The sequence below is a fragment of the Lepisosteus platostomus genome, chromosome 7 (assembly GCF_059453375.1).
Source record: "Lepisosteus platostomus isolate fLepPlt1 chromosome 7, fLepPlt1.hap1, whole genome shotgun sequence".
NCBI lineage: Eukaryota > Metazoa > Chordata > Actinopteri > Semionotiformes > Lepisosteidae > Lepisosteus > Lepisosteus platostomus.
Genome location: NC_142617.1, coordinates 37,770,917 through 37,784,277, shown reverse-complemented (window position 1 = coordinate 37,784,277; position 13,361 = coordinate 37,770,917). Strand labels below are relative to the sequence as shown.

General features: G+C 40.0%; 1 long non-coding RNA gene across 2 annotated transcripts; it reads right to left on the bottom strand.

Moving 5' to 3' along the window:
• Window positions 1-5,059: 5,059 nt before the first annotated feature.
• On the bottom strand, window positions 5,060-12,542 carry LOC148658670 (uncharacterized). 2 transcript variants are annotated; one of them, XR_015940126.1, is made up of 5 exons: window positions 12,428-12,542; window positions 11,921-12,092; window positions 8,310-8,535; window positions 7,400-7,512; window positions 5,060-6,432 (listed from the first exon to the last, which is right to left on the bottom strand). It is a non-coding gene; the product is annotated as an uncharacterized LOC148658670 (long non-coding RNA). The 2 variants fall into 2 exon arrangements; XR_015940125.1 differs by lacking the exon at window positions 5,060-6,432 and having other exon boundaries at window positions 6,915-7,512.
• Window positions 12,543-13,361: the final 819 nt, after the last annotated feature.

Below are 13,361 nucleotides of genomic sequence, written 5' to 3'. Positions count from 1 at the left end.
ACAGGAGGAAGTTAAAGTGGTTTACTGGCTCTACTCTGATCCTCACCTTTTATTCTACTGATGTGTTATAGAAAGGGGGGTTTAAGGCATCTTTAGGAAAGTTGGAGTTTATTTTTACTTGGATTTTCTTTTGAACATGGACATGATACTGTGGAGAGTCCCAGTTTATGGTTGGGCTTGAAGTATGCATTGCATGTAGTAAATGGTTATACGACAGGCAGCAGATGGAGTCAATGGACGATTTTAGGGGAGAAAAGCGCAGAACAAAAAGCTCTTTCCTTCTTTTCAATGTTCGAAGACTTGCTGCCTTCTGTGTCCAAAGAATGCCAGTGCTTCTTGGGCACAAGCCTTCATGAGAATTTAGAAGTACTGGCGTTTATTTTATCTTCAAATGTAGGACTGCCCTTTTGTTCTCCTGAATTATTTCTACTGTACATGTCCCCAAATAAAATGTAATGATTTAGGGAAAATAAGTCAAATAGAATGCAGTCTTAGTATTAGCAGGGCCAGGAGCCAGTTGTGCACAGCAGACAGGCATTTCTGACCTGAAACAGCTGCTTGCTGCTTGGAGAGGTAAGAAAGACTACGCAAACATTGGTTGGAGGAAGATCAAATGACACCATGATATTACTTTATGTTTAAGATTAAAGTAACTTGCATTAGAGATTTAACAATTTATTCAGTAATTCTTCAATAGGAGAGGAGCACACAGACCAAGAGCGTAAGGGTTATCCCGACAGCAGTAACATACACAATAATCACATGTAGGCTGGAGCCCCTGCGTTGATACCTGAAATGAGAGAGACTGCCTAAGTAGTCAAGAATGTGAATTTCCTGTACTGTTAGATAAGTGTGGGGTCCTGTTCACCAAGTAAAGTAGGAATGGATCACTGCAAGAAAATGAAGCTGTGTATACATCAGTATGGATATAGGGTAAAGAGAAAATACAGATAGAAAGAAGGGTGTAAGCTCTTCTCAAGAATAAAATAGAACTAGTGCAATGATCATAATTGGTCAAACTTTTAATTTCTTAAAAATGAGACATTTCATGAATATGCTCATTAAAGTGTTGCTCAAACTAAGCCTGAGTATGTTATGATGTGATGCTAAGGGGAAACTGAAATATCTGGCCTGAGAAGTGTGTATTCTAGATGAAGTCTGCTTGAGGAGTGAGGACTAGTCTAGGGGTGTCTTATTCTCTTTGAGCTGTACCAGGGAAGATGTAGGTTTCCTAGAATTTATTTTAAAGAAAAGGCACCTAAAGAGCTCGAAGGTGGTGTTCAAGTGTCAAATTAAACCCCAAATGATGTACATTGTTAAACGTTGAGGTGGACCAGGATTGGACACCCCTTTTTCATTCAGACATTTTGTGAACAACCATTAACTCAGTTTTTAAAGCTCTAAAAAAGTTTTGATCAATTACTCACGCAGTTGTGCAGAGATTTGAAATCCATCAGAATCATACAGTCCTCTCTGATTAGGCTTATTCTGTACTTGTTGGGATGGTTTTAAAACTCAAAACCGAAAGCAGTGTCTGCACAGCCCAAACCCTTGACACTGACTGACAGTAATTAGGCCAACCTCACTTCCACTTTCCTTCAGCTACAGTATACCACACACACACCAATGAAATCATTGTAACTAGATGCATCTGAAAATGTCAAAAGGGAAGAAGAGACACTTCTGGAATCAGAAGTAGAACATCAGTTATTTGTTTAAATCATAGCAGAGCATGCAGTGAAAGGGTTAACTTGTAAAGTTATTCTCGCTTCAGAATCAGAATTACCATTGGGGGGGGGGGGATGTGGACCTGGAAACAACAGGTATTTTTCTGCTAACGCTAAGATCCTTTTTTAAAATTATTTTCACTCTTGTTAAAGTAAATTGCTTTTGTTTTATAATTGCTTAAACTTTTAAGTTCACTTGTTTTCCTCTCTAAATTGAATTAAGAGGTATACAGTATCTCTTTTCATTGCATGTAAGAAGGCAGAATATTTTTAATTTTCTACTGCAGTTTATGTAGGGTGATATATAGAGATCACTCAAGGACCAGAGTTCCCTTAAATGAACAAATTAGATGAACTGATCATTAGCTTAATTGATTAAAATGTTTAGGAACATGTCATTTAAAGGAATCTACAATCCTTACTGGGCTGAGATTCCTCCAGGACCGGGGCTGGAGAGCAACAGGAGACATGGATTTGGGATTTATTCTGCACTGATGCGTGGCTGATGCAGGTTGTCTCTCACCTCAAGTTTCCCCAGACCCAACAGCCAAAATAAGTTATTCTTAAGTGCTATTTATTACTCAACCTGTTTTGATAATAGTTTGTTCTTAGTGTAAACAATAATATTTTAGACTGATGAGTCTGTAGGCATGGTGCCTCAATGTTTAGCAATGCTGCCTTGCAGCACTGGGGCCCTGGGTTCAAAAGTGGACCTGGGCTGCTATCTGTGTGGAGTTTGTATGCTTTCCGTGCGTTTGTGTGGGTTTCCTCTAGGAAAGTGAATTGGCTTTTGGGGAAAATGGCCCTGGTGTGAGTGTATGTGTGTTTGTGGCTCTGTGCGTCCTGTGATGGACTGACATCCTGTCCAGGGTGTAACCTGTCTTGCGCCCCTTGCTTGCAAAGATAGCTTCCGGCTCCCCTAAATTGGAAGAAGTGGTTCGAAATCGGATGGATGGTTAGTCTGTAATACTATCAAGCTCAACATTTGTATTTAACCATATCTACAGTTTCCAACATTAATCCTTACTCCGACTGGTGGGTTTCCTTGTTCCCCTGCCTGGTGACTCTGTACTACGGACTTTGCCCATCAAGACAATAGGACCCAGCAGGAGGCTTCTGGACACTGAGGCAGGAAAGAAAGGGAAGCTCTTGTGATGTAACTTGGTGTTCCCGGAAAGCTGACACAATGGCTGTGTGCAAACATCAGTGAATCAGCAAGCCTCTAACCTCTGACTGGAGCAGGGCTCAAGGCACCTCACCACCTCCTCTTGTCCAGGCACTCAGTATCACAGCACTGGAACACCTCGTTGCTTCCATCCACCGAGAGCCAGCCGCAGAAGAAGAGCCAAAGTCACAAGGGTCTTTCTCTGCCTAAAAGCAGCCTTTATTAAACACGCTTGTGTGCACAGCAAGCTTGGAGCTCTAAGGAGGATAAAAGATGAGCTCACTGGTGTTTTGCACTAACGAGCATTTCAGAGTCTGAGATCGTGGCCATAGTGAGACACAAAAACATCAGCAATCGTCAGGATTTTTTTTTTGTTTGTTTTGGTTTTAAGAACGTGTACAATCTCGGCTGATCTGATATAACCAAACAAATCTTTCGAAGCAAGGCAGATTAGATGCTTTTCCTGCCAAGTGAAAGGCCAGGCAGCCTCTCCTCCTTTTCACACAACGACTCCTTTGTTTCCGTCTGGCAGGGGACTGCTTGTACGCAGCCTTCACAACCGTGTTCTTACCTGGTGGTTAACTGGTCATACGTACGAGCGTCGTCATCTGCATTAGGAAAGCAATTCACTGGTGTTATCTTCAGAGTACAGTTGATGAAAACCTGAAAATAAATAGTAAAAACAGCAGTAGAATACAACCATTTAGATTTAGCTAGAATGCATCAAAATATTATTCTGTACAGCTTATGCATTTTCCATTCCCTGTGTGTTATCTAAGGGAAATGACTATGTTAATTACAGAATGATTTAAATTAAAAGCTAAGATGGAGTGACCTACGGGTCCTCCAGGACCAGCCAGTCCAGCAGACATTCTACAAAACAATGAATCAACTTCTAATGAGTTAGATCAAGACTGGTCAATTAACCACGCCATTTGTTAAACTGAATTATTTAGAGATTGTAACCAATAAATCTACATGGTCCTCCAATGGGCAATAACTTGCTTGTCTGATCAATACCTTTAAAATCAGTCATCATGGGGGACCTGTAAATCTTAATGGATGAGGGCTCTGTGGGACCAGGGTTGGAGCCCTTGCACTAAACCGCTCAAGTCCTTTTTGCATTAATATACTGTATAGCTTTTGGTGAGAAGGTCTGTATATTTTGATGTTCAAAGACAAAGATAAGAGAAACTCAATTAAAACAGATTGTGAGTTGATATCACAGTGGATTTCACTTGGGGTGTGAACTTGGTTTGGTATACAAATAAAGCAAATAAGTAAATAATTACAAGTTGAAACTGGTCATGTGAAGTATTATTTTCCCCTCACTTAAGATTGCCTTTTCATATAATTGATATTATTTTTTACATAAGGGTGCCTCATTTAGTGTCATTGGCTGCGCTTCACTTTCAGTGTTTGCTGCATATTTAATGGTGCTTTTAGCCCACTCCCACCACACAGCATCCAAAGAACTGTTGCAGGCAGTTCTTAACCCAGCTCACCAGCAAAAAATAACCTTTGCTTTTTTAACGTTCTGCTCCACTGAAATAACAGCAGTGGGAATGTCTGGTGTGCCGTGGAATGTGGACAGTGGGAAATGTGTTCATGGACAGTGACAGTCCACAGCAGAGGGTGTTGTCCGGGCTTGGTGAGACCATTTTTTATCGAGTATACAGGAATCCAGTTATGTCAGTGCTCTCTGATGTGCATGCTCGTCATCCACAGAAACACCTCTGCAATTTAATTTATACGAGTACCAAAATTCTTTGGACCACAAGGGAGAATTTCAGTGATACAGCTGTTTGAATAAGCAGCATTATTTGGTTAATATGCACGAGGCTGTCCCCCATGTCTGCCTGGGTCCAAAAGTTGGGACGTTTTACCATGTTAGTGTTCATGTTCTGGAAGCAGAAGGCATCCAGCAGAATGCGGCGTGTTCTGTTGTTCACTTGGGGGATTCCAAAATCTGAAAGGGAACCCTTCACTTTACTGTCCACAAAGCACCTAAAAGCATTCAATTTTCTTATTAAAAATCTCCAGCTGTGGTTAAAAATGAAAAGACTTCCTGACCCCTCAGAGAGAAAGGGAGTATGACAATAGAATTGGATTACTTTCAGATAGTTTTGTACATGACCAATGGTAAATGACAGAAAGCAATCCAAAATTTGCTTATTGTAGTTTAATTTCAGCTTTGCATCCAATACAAGTAAGAAGCACACCTTTTCCACAGTACTTTGTATTGGACAAATTCCCTGGACATACACTAAAGCCTATCCCAGAACTCACAGGGAGCACCGTGAAAGAGGACACTGATCCACAGGTTCACAGAGAAAAAGAATTCAGAACAGTCAGTCAAACCTAGCATGTCTTTGGGATGTGAAAAGGAACTGTAGCACATAAACAGGACAAACATGCAAACTCCACCAAGACAGATGCCCAAAGCCAGTACTGAAAACTGGAACCTGGAAACTGCAGGGCAGCATTTTCGAACTAACTGGCACACCACCATACAGCCCTGGCCTGAAGCTACTGATCTTCGTTAGACAAGCACAAAAGAAATAAAGGAAATAAAGACAGATCTGGGGCTTACCTACTAAGTATTATTTTAAAATGTGTGAACACCAGACTCTTGATCTGAAGGGTAAACAGAAATAGGCAGAAGAGAGCCTTCTTACTCATCAATGTCAATGAAGACATACTGGACTGGGCTGCTCTGGTCTGCTGTCGGCATGGCAACACACTTGTCCTCAAAAAGCCGGAGCCCTATCCCAGTTTGGCTGCGCACTGAGGCCTCAATGAGGAGCTCTTCATCCAGGAGGAATATATTGGAACTCAGCTCTGTTTTCCAGTTATCGTCAGCGATTTGGCCAGGAAAAAACACACAAGCCCGGTGGTAGATAAGCTACAAATACACACACTAAACAGCTCTTATGAAGCAAAGCACTTTGAGAATTATGGAATTCTTTTTTTCCCCTCAAACAGTTACAGCTCTTTTTGTGGCATAAAAATAACATGTAGGACCTTATGTTTTTGTTTTATTATTTGCTTGGCTCTGTATGTGGTGGCAAAGCTGCTACTTTGATTTTGGTGCATTATGTTTCCAACACATTTTTGGAAGACGTTTTGGGAGAATATATTAATTCTTTGTATTAATGCACAAAGACAAAAATGTATTATAAAGCTTTCTATTAAGCACACTCCACTGAGCAAGGTTATGTTTCACTTATCTTGATTTCCAAGTAGAACTTATTTGCACGTTTCCAAGTCATTCTGTCATTATCTCTTATGAACTGCTTTTCCTGTGTAAACCCTACATAATCAGGCACAGCATGTAACCAGATCAATGGCAAAACTAGAGAAGGTGTGCTAGCGCAGCTCTAAAACTTGCTATTTTGTTTGCTTCCCCTGCAGCTGGTTTCTAACAGCTGGCTTACCTGCCATGAGTCACAGTGTGAAGGAGAGGTCTCCCTCTGAGCTCTGTCTGGAGATGTAGGGAGATGTACTGGCTGCAGCTCTGAGCTGGACATGTTCAGCCTCCTGTTGGCAGATGAGTGTGTCTGACAAGGATCTATGGCTACCCTATGTACACTCACTACTAAACCATCTGCTGTCCAAGTTCATCCCAACTGTGTTAGCTGTGCAAACTACTCCCTTTATCAAAGACACCCCTGAAATCTCCCGACTCTAGCTTCTTGCCATGGAGGGAGACGGTAGCACTGTTAAAAATTAAATAAAAACATCTCAAAATTAAATTAAAAACATTTAAATTATAAATGCAAAGTGGAAAACACGGAGATAGAATTATGAAAAAAAGACTTTGGTTCTTAGGTTAGGTGATTTCAACATGTCATTTAGATCTCATAGACAATGTGAGGAAGCAATGGCAAATACAATGCTAGGATATACAGGTAAAAACATAGAATTTAAGCCAAGGGAAGTTACGTTAAAACAGCACAACACACTAGTAAGGCCTCATGTTACAGAAAAGACGACATATAATGTATATCACGTATATAATCACGTTATAGAAAAGATGCTGCAGCACTGAAATCTGTCCAGAGAAGATCAACTAGACATTTCGGGGCACAGGGTAATGTTGTACACTGACAGGCCCAAAGTGCACAGAAAACTAATACAAGTATTCAACATTTTCAAAGGCAGCGACACAATCAACCTGGTGGATTTAATCAGTATGAACAGTTAAACACAAACCAGAGGGCACAAGTGGAAACTATATGTATATACAGTAAGTGCATTTAAAAATGAGAACCGGGGACACTTTTGTACCTGAAGGGTTGTGGGAGCGAGGAACAAGCTACCCAACCATGCTGTTGAAGCCGATACCCAAGTTTCTTTCAAGAAAAGGCAGGATGAGATCCTTGGGACAATTGGTACCAAATGGACTAGATGGGCAGACTGTCCTCCCCTCGTTTGTAATATTTCTTAAATCCCTATAAGGAGGGCATCTGTGGGTTACCCTCACTGATTACCATGGTCACCATACCTGGAGTAAAAACACTGCACAGGTAACCTGAGCGGGTCTGTGCGCACCATGACATCACTGCTTGTTGAGCGGTAGTTCAGAACATTGGAGTAGATCAGCTCGTCATTTGTCATCTGTGGGGAGGAGAAATAAAAAACAACAACTTTTAAGGCACTTGGCACTGGGTCCATGTAATATATATATGTAAGCTGAGCAGGGTTCTTTTGCATTCTGAAATGACAGAAATAATGAGGAGGTATGGTTCAAATCTCCATATATTGCAACTTGAAAGAGGTGCCGGCCTCTAGGGGTGGAAAACCTTATTTGTTGTTGATCCTTTTCATCTAGTTTTACGTTTCAAATTCCCACGTATTATTTGAAACAATCTGTTCTTATCCTGAAACTAAAGTTCCTGGTCAGCACGGGAACAAGTAAATAAACACATCTGCCTCAGGCTTGGCAGCTGTCCATTGCCTGGAGAAGCTATGAACAGTTAAAACCAAAACATTCGTCAGCTAACATTGTTGAAAGAGTGCCCTCTAGTGGTTTTCCAAGGTAACAATAACAAAAAGATGATGACACAACTGTGCTAGAAACAGGCTGCATCGTGTAGTGGGGTTCATGCAAAAACATGAAAAACCATTTGCTATGAGGATTAGGAATATCAGGGAAAAAAGTGACATGGCCAGTGCATGACAGGCCATTTAGGTTAAGAAAGGATAACCCTCTTTACCTAGGTGTGGTTAGAAGATACATACAAGGCACTTCTCCAAAGGGGAAACAGCTCCTTATTTCAGAACATAAATGGAAAATCTCCTCTGGGGGGTTTTCGTATTGCAAAATAAAAAGGTATAAAGTCAATGCGTTGCGAAATGTTTTTTGATTAAACCCCCCCCAGTGCCCTCCAGGCTGGGCCCTCTGCCTGTCTTACCTGGGTGGTGCTATTACAGGCTTCCAGGGGGGTAGATGAACTTGATCCAGCCCTCACTGGCCAGTGTGAAACTACAGCCCCCCAATCCCAGTCTCACGTCCTCGGGCAAGATCAAGTGCCCAGACTGGAAGGGGTCAGTGCTCAGTGTGTGATCTCTACCTTGGGCTCAAGGCAGCTCAACTTCACCACTTCTGGCAAGGACTGGCCCCCACCTGTACACAAAGACCTACAAAGCATTAGGGAATGACAGTGGGTCAATGTTAATCGGAAAAGGCACTTCACATTGTTTCTTGATCCTCATTATTGTCTCTCAAGATCGTCTCTCTTGACTTTAACACATGGGTTGTTCTTCTAACGCAGCTCAGCAGACAATATCAGACTTGCGTCATCTACAAACCACGAAGGTGCCAGGAATCAATGTTAAAATCAATGATCTGTTCCAGACATCAGCTTTTTATTCAAACTAATTCCTATAAGTTAAATGCAAGTTATTGTCAGCAATACCAAAGATCACATGACCATATTTTCTTGGTTTCTCCAGTACAGCATGGTAATGAATTAAATTTCAAGGTGGCAAACTTAAAAAGGACAGATATTTATAAGTTACACGTACACATGACATTTACACAGATACAACATTAGTACCAGTACAAACCGTACCTGAGCTCTGTCTTCAACAGACACAGAAAACATACTACTTTTCATAATTGAAATATAAGTACCTGACATGGAAAATAAGAGAAGTTTTGTCTTATAAAGTAAAAGCATCCTACTCAAGACTAAATCAGTCTCTGTAAAACAGATGCTAAATAAATGGAATTTATTTAACTGAAGTTTTGGAGGGATAACAACAAATCAATCTCACACGGCTGGACCTAATCACCATCATCTCCAAACCAGCTACATCAACTGAACTCAAATGCCTCCCTTTGCATTTGTCTCAAGCACTCCTCCTCCACCCCATCTCCACCTTGCAGCTCCCCCTTGCTTCACTCAATCTGAATGGGATTCCAGCCTCCTTGTCCCATGGCCAGGAGGTCACCCATTTACCAAGTGGGTTAAGCCAAACTTTTCTCACCAGGTATTCCAAACATTCACATGCATTCAGACCTTGGATGTTGTTGTCCCAAGTGAAAGGGGAACCTATTCTGAACTAAAAACAATGTTTTTTCTTTATATCACCAAATGGAGAGATTTTTTGAACCTACAGTATGTAAAAACAGGATCATCAGATACGTAAGGCAACAAGTGACTTTCTTAAGGACTGTAATCAGGTCCTCTTAGTGCTCAAATGAACCTGGAAACAAATCTGGTCTATTGATGGTAACACTCTCTCACAAGTTCTCCTCTTTCTCTGTTAATAGCTCTTCATCCTGTCTTCCACATAGATGGTCTGAGAAGGCAGACATTTTCAGAGCAATGGATTTATACTGATTGCCCCACCTGGGTTTGCAACAAACGCACCCTAAATGCGTCAGGAATTCCCCTCATTAGAATAACTTGTCCTCAACTTGAAGTTTTTACAGCCACTAATGTCACTCATCAGAACAATATGATTCCGGTTTTTCACAAATGCCTTTATAAAATACTATACGTCCTTTAAAAATACAAGCAAAAACATGGCCAGTGTATTTTTTTAAATGAAAACAAATTATCCTGAAAATGACAATGCTTTGTACTTTGTGTAAGTTATGTAGTTTTTGTGTGCAGCCCTGAGAAATTAAATAATTTAGAAGTAAAGATTTTAGCAATGCATGGACTTAAAGAGATATGAAAGACCGAAAAGAAAGGCTTTGTGTAAATTGAGTTGAAACAGATTATCACACTAAGCTTTTGCAAATCAAATACAAAAACTCTGTCATGCCAGCCATCATTCTTTGTGGTCAATATCGATGCTGAAGCTGGCTTGCTAATGGAGATAGCCGGAGAAGGCTTGCTAATGTGTTAATGACTGTTGCTTTGGACATTGTCTTGGCCTTTTGCCATTTTTACAGTGTCAGGCTGCTTTCCACTGTAGCCAATGACCTGAGACAGGTAAACAAGATGGAACAGGAACAAACAATTGCAGGTGTTTAAGAGCAGATTAGCTTTGCATACCAATAAGACCAAAACACCAGAGATATAACATGGGACAATATCTTCAGTCATGTTTTTATTTTTGAAAGTGGGTGCAGACGAATTCATTAAATTGACAAAGTATTTATTTAGCTTAGCTTTTCTTGCTTTAAGGAAAGTATTGCCAAAACGGCCGTATAAGAACACATTTATAGGACATGATTCCTAGATAAAACCTTAAACTGAGGACAAGTTTAACTGTAAGCTAAGATTAAAAATAATATATTGGAAAGGCTAAGAGAACTGGCAAAGAAAATTGTAGTGGAATACAAATTAAAATAAATCTTTAGGGCCTGATGGTATTCTATCAAGTGTACAATATGAAATGAGTGACACTAATTGTAGTCTGTAAATAAAACTAACTTGACATTAGTACAGACCAAGTGTAACTTAAAGGCAGCTTTTTGTTGTAAATAAACACAGCTTTACCTTGTCTCTTTTTTATAAAGCTTCTCTAACACATGGAAGCCTCACTACATGAATTTGTAATACCCTTATAGAGCTTGCGCATAAAACAGGATGACAAAAAAAACAATCAGATATAGACCAATAAGTCCTACCTTTATTATATGTAAGGTTATGGAAATGATCATTAGAACTAAATTAGAGGATAAGTAAGATAATAGGGGACAATCAACATGGACTTTTGCTATCAAACAACACCTTTTTCTATGTTGTTAGACATCTTTGGGCATAACATGATACAGCATTTTTAAATGCAGAACTCTTTAATGGACACAGAGCAAACAGGACAGTTAAAGGATGAGTGCTCAAACTGGTTTGTAATTAGGGGAGTACCACAGCAGTCTGTATTAAGACCAATGGTCTCCTATATCAAAGACAAAGATCATGATCCAGGGTAGGCAACATTGTCTCTTCCAGTCCAAGGCTTTGTTCCAGATAATCCTTAACTAGCAAAGTGATTGTCAGTACCTTTGGTGATTAAGCAATTAAGGATAATTTCAGAGATTAGTTTACCAGCATGTTTAAAGAAGACTACAAGGTGATGGGATTTAGGTAGTACAAATATTCAAAGATTCACAAGCAACTGAAAAAAAAAAAACAATTCTATTGACTTCTTTAGGACCCAAGTGAATCTGGAACCAGAGGACACAAACGGAAAATAAGAGAAAGTGCATTTAGAACAGAGAACAGGATGCACGTCTATATATTAAAATGCTGAGGGAGTCTGCAGTAAACTGCCTAGTTTACGATTCCCTTGTATGGCTGAATAAGATCCTGGGATAAACTATCTGCTACCGACCAAACGAGTTGGGCGAGCCGAATGGCCTTTTCTGGTTTGAGCAATTTATGTACTTTGAGCAAAAAACAATCGGTATTTTCAAAACGCCTTTGTATTTTTTGACAAGGGGATTATGTTGTGGCCAAACGACTTCCTCGCCAGCGATGCGGCTCTTAGGCCCTGGAAAAACGTGAAATATACATTGCTGCACTGAAACAGGTTGGTGTATGGTAAGAGTGCTTGTGAAACGTACTCACGGCGGTGATGAGAAGAGCATTCTGCCTCCTGGAGCTCGCAGGTGACTTGCATGTATCGTGCAGGTACAGCACAGATCACCATTAAGACCACCTCCCCCTCCTTACGGAACTGACCCAGGTGCACACACTCGGCAAAGGGGACAGTGTTTTATTTGAGCCATTTCTTTCCTAAGCCGCAGTAAAAAAGGAAAGAATAACGTAAGCCTGCATACATTTCATCTGTGAGTTTTATCCAACATTAATTCTTGAACAGCAGCATTCTTTGTGTGGTTTTCTGATCCCGGGGGGTCTGAACGGTGACTCTTCTGTGATTTCGTCGGACGTTCGAAAAGTAGCATTCGGTATTATGGAACAAATCAGATTAATGTTAAACTACGCTCACGTTTTTTTCAGTACTGTGTGACAAACTCACCTGCAACTATAGTAAACGTGGAAGAAAACAGGACGAACAACAAACTATTGAGACTCAAAAACCTAAACATGATTTCGCTTTTGTCACTTACCCAAAAAGTGTTCGCTGTTGGTGGACAACTTCCTGTTGGAAAAAAACTCAGTGCTTCTGTTGGAGTGAGCTTTTAAATTAGCAAATGCAAGCTTTCAGTAAGCAATTGAGCACGAATCATCGATTTGCTTTGCGTTTTATTTCTTTGCGTGTTAAAAAGTGTAATGAAGTATATTTAGAATGGTAATCTTGCACATTATTTGTAACCTTTAACAAAGTTGGGAATATCAACCAAGTCAGGTTTTGACGTCTATATTTTACAAACAATCTCACTCGAATGTGAATATGTCGCTATTTTTTTAATAAAAACGATTTAAAATAAAAACATGTATTAACCGTTGTTACTGTAAGAAGCCCTCAATAGTGGATTAACAAGAAAATAAACCTACTGCTTTTTATGTTTCTGTTTAGACTGGCATAGTTTTTAATGTTCACCAAACTGCAATGTTAACATATATTTAAAAAATTAAAACTATAAATCACAAATGTCAAAAGTTTTATAATATTGTTGGACATACAATGCAAAAGAATAGAGTAAAACTCACATAATAATAAACTATTTTATATAGCACCTTTAAAGGTGGCTTCTCAAAGCACTTAACAGAACAACAACACAAAAATACACAATGTAAACACAGCAAGAGGAGATAGTACATGGGGGTAGAGAATATAGGAGCAAAGGGGTATATAACAGAACCAGCTAAGTAAAGGCAAGCATGAGGATAGTTCAACTTCTGTCTCATCTGTCCACAGAACATTGTTCCAGTAGTGCTGTGGAACATCCAGGTGGTCTTTAGCAAACTTAAGACAGGCAGCAATGTTTATGTTGAAGAGCAGTGGTTTCCTCCGTGGTAACCTCCTATGAACAGTTTTAATGGTAGACTCATGGACACAGATGCTATCAAGTGCAAGAAATACCTGCAGATCCTTAGCTG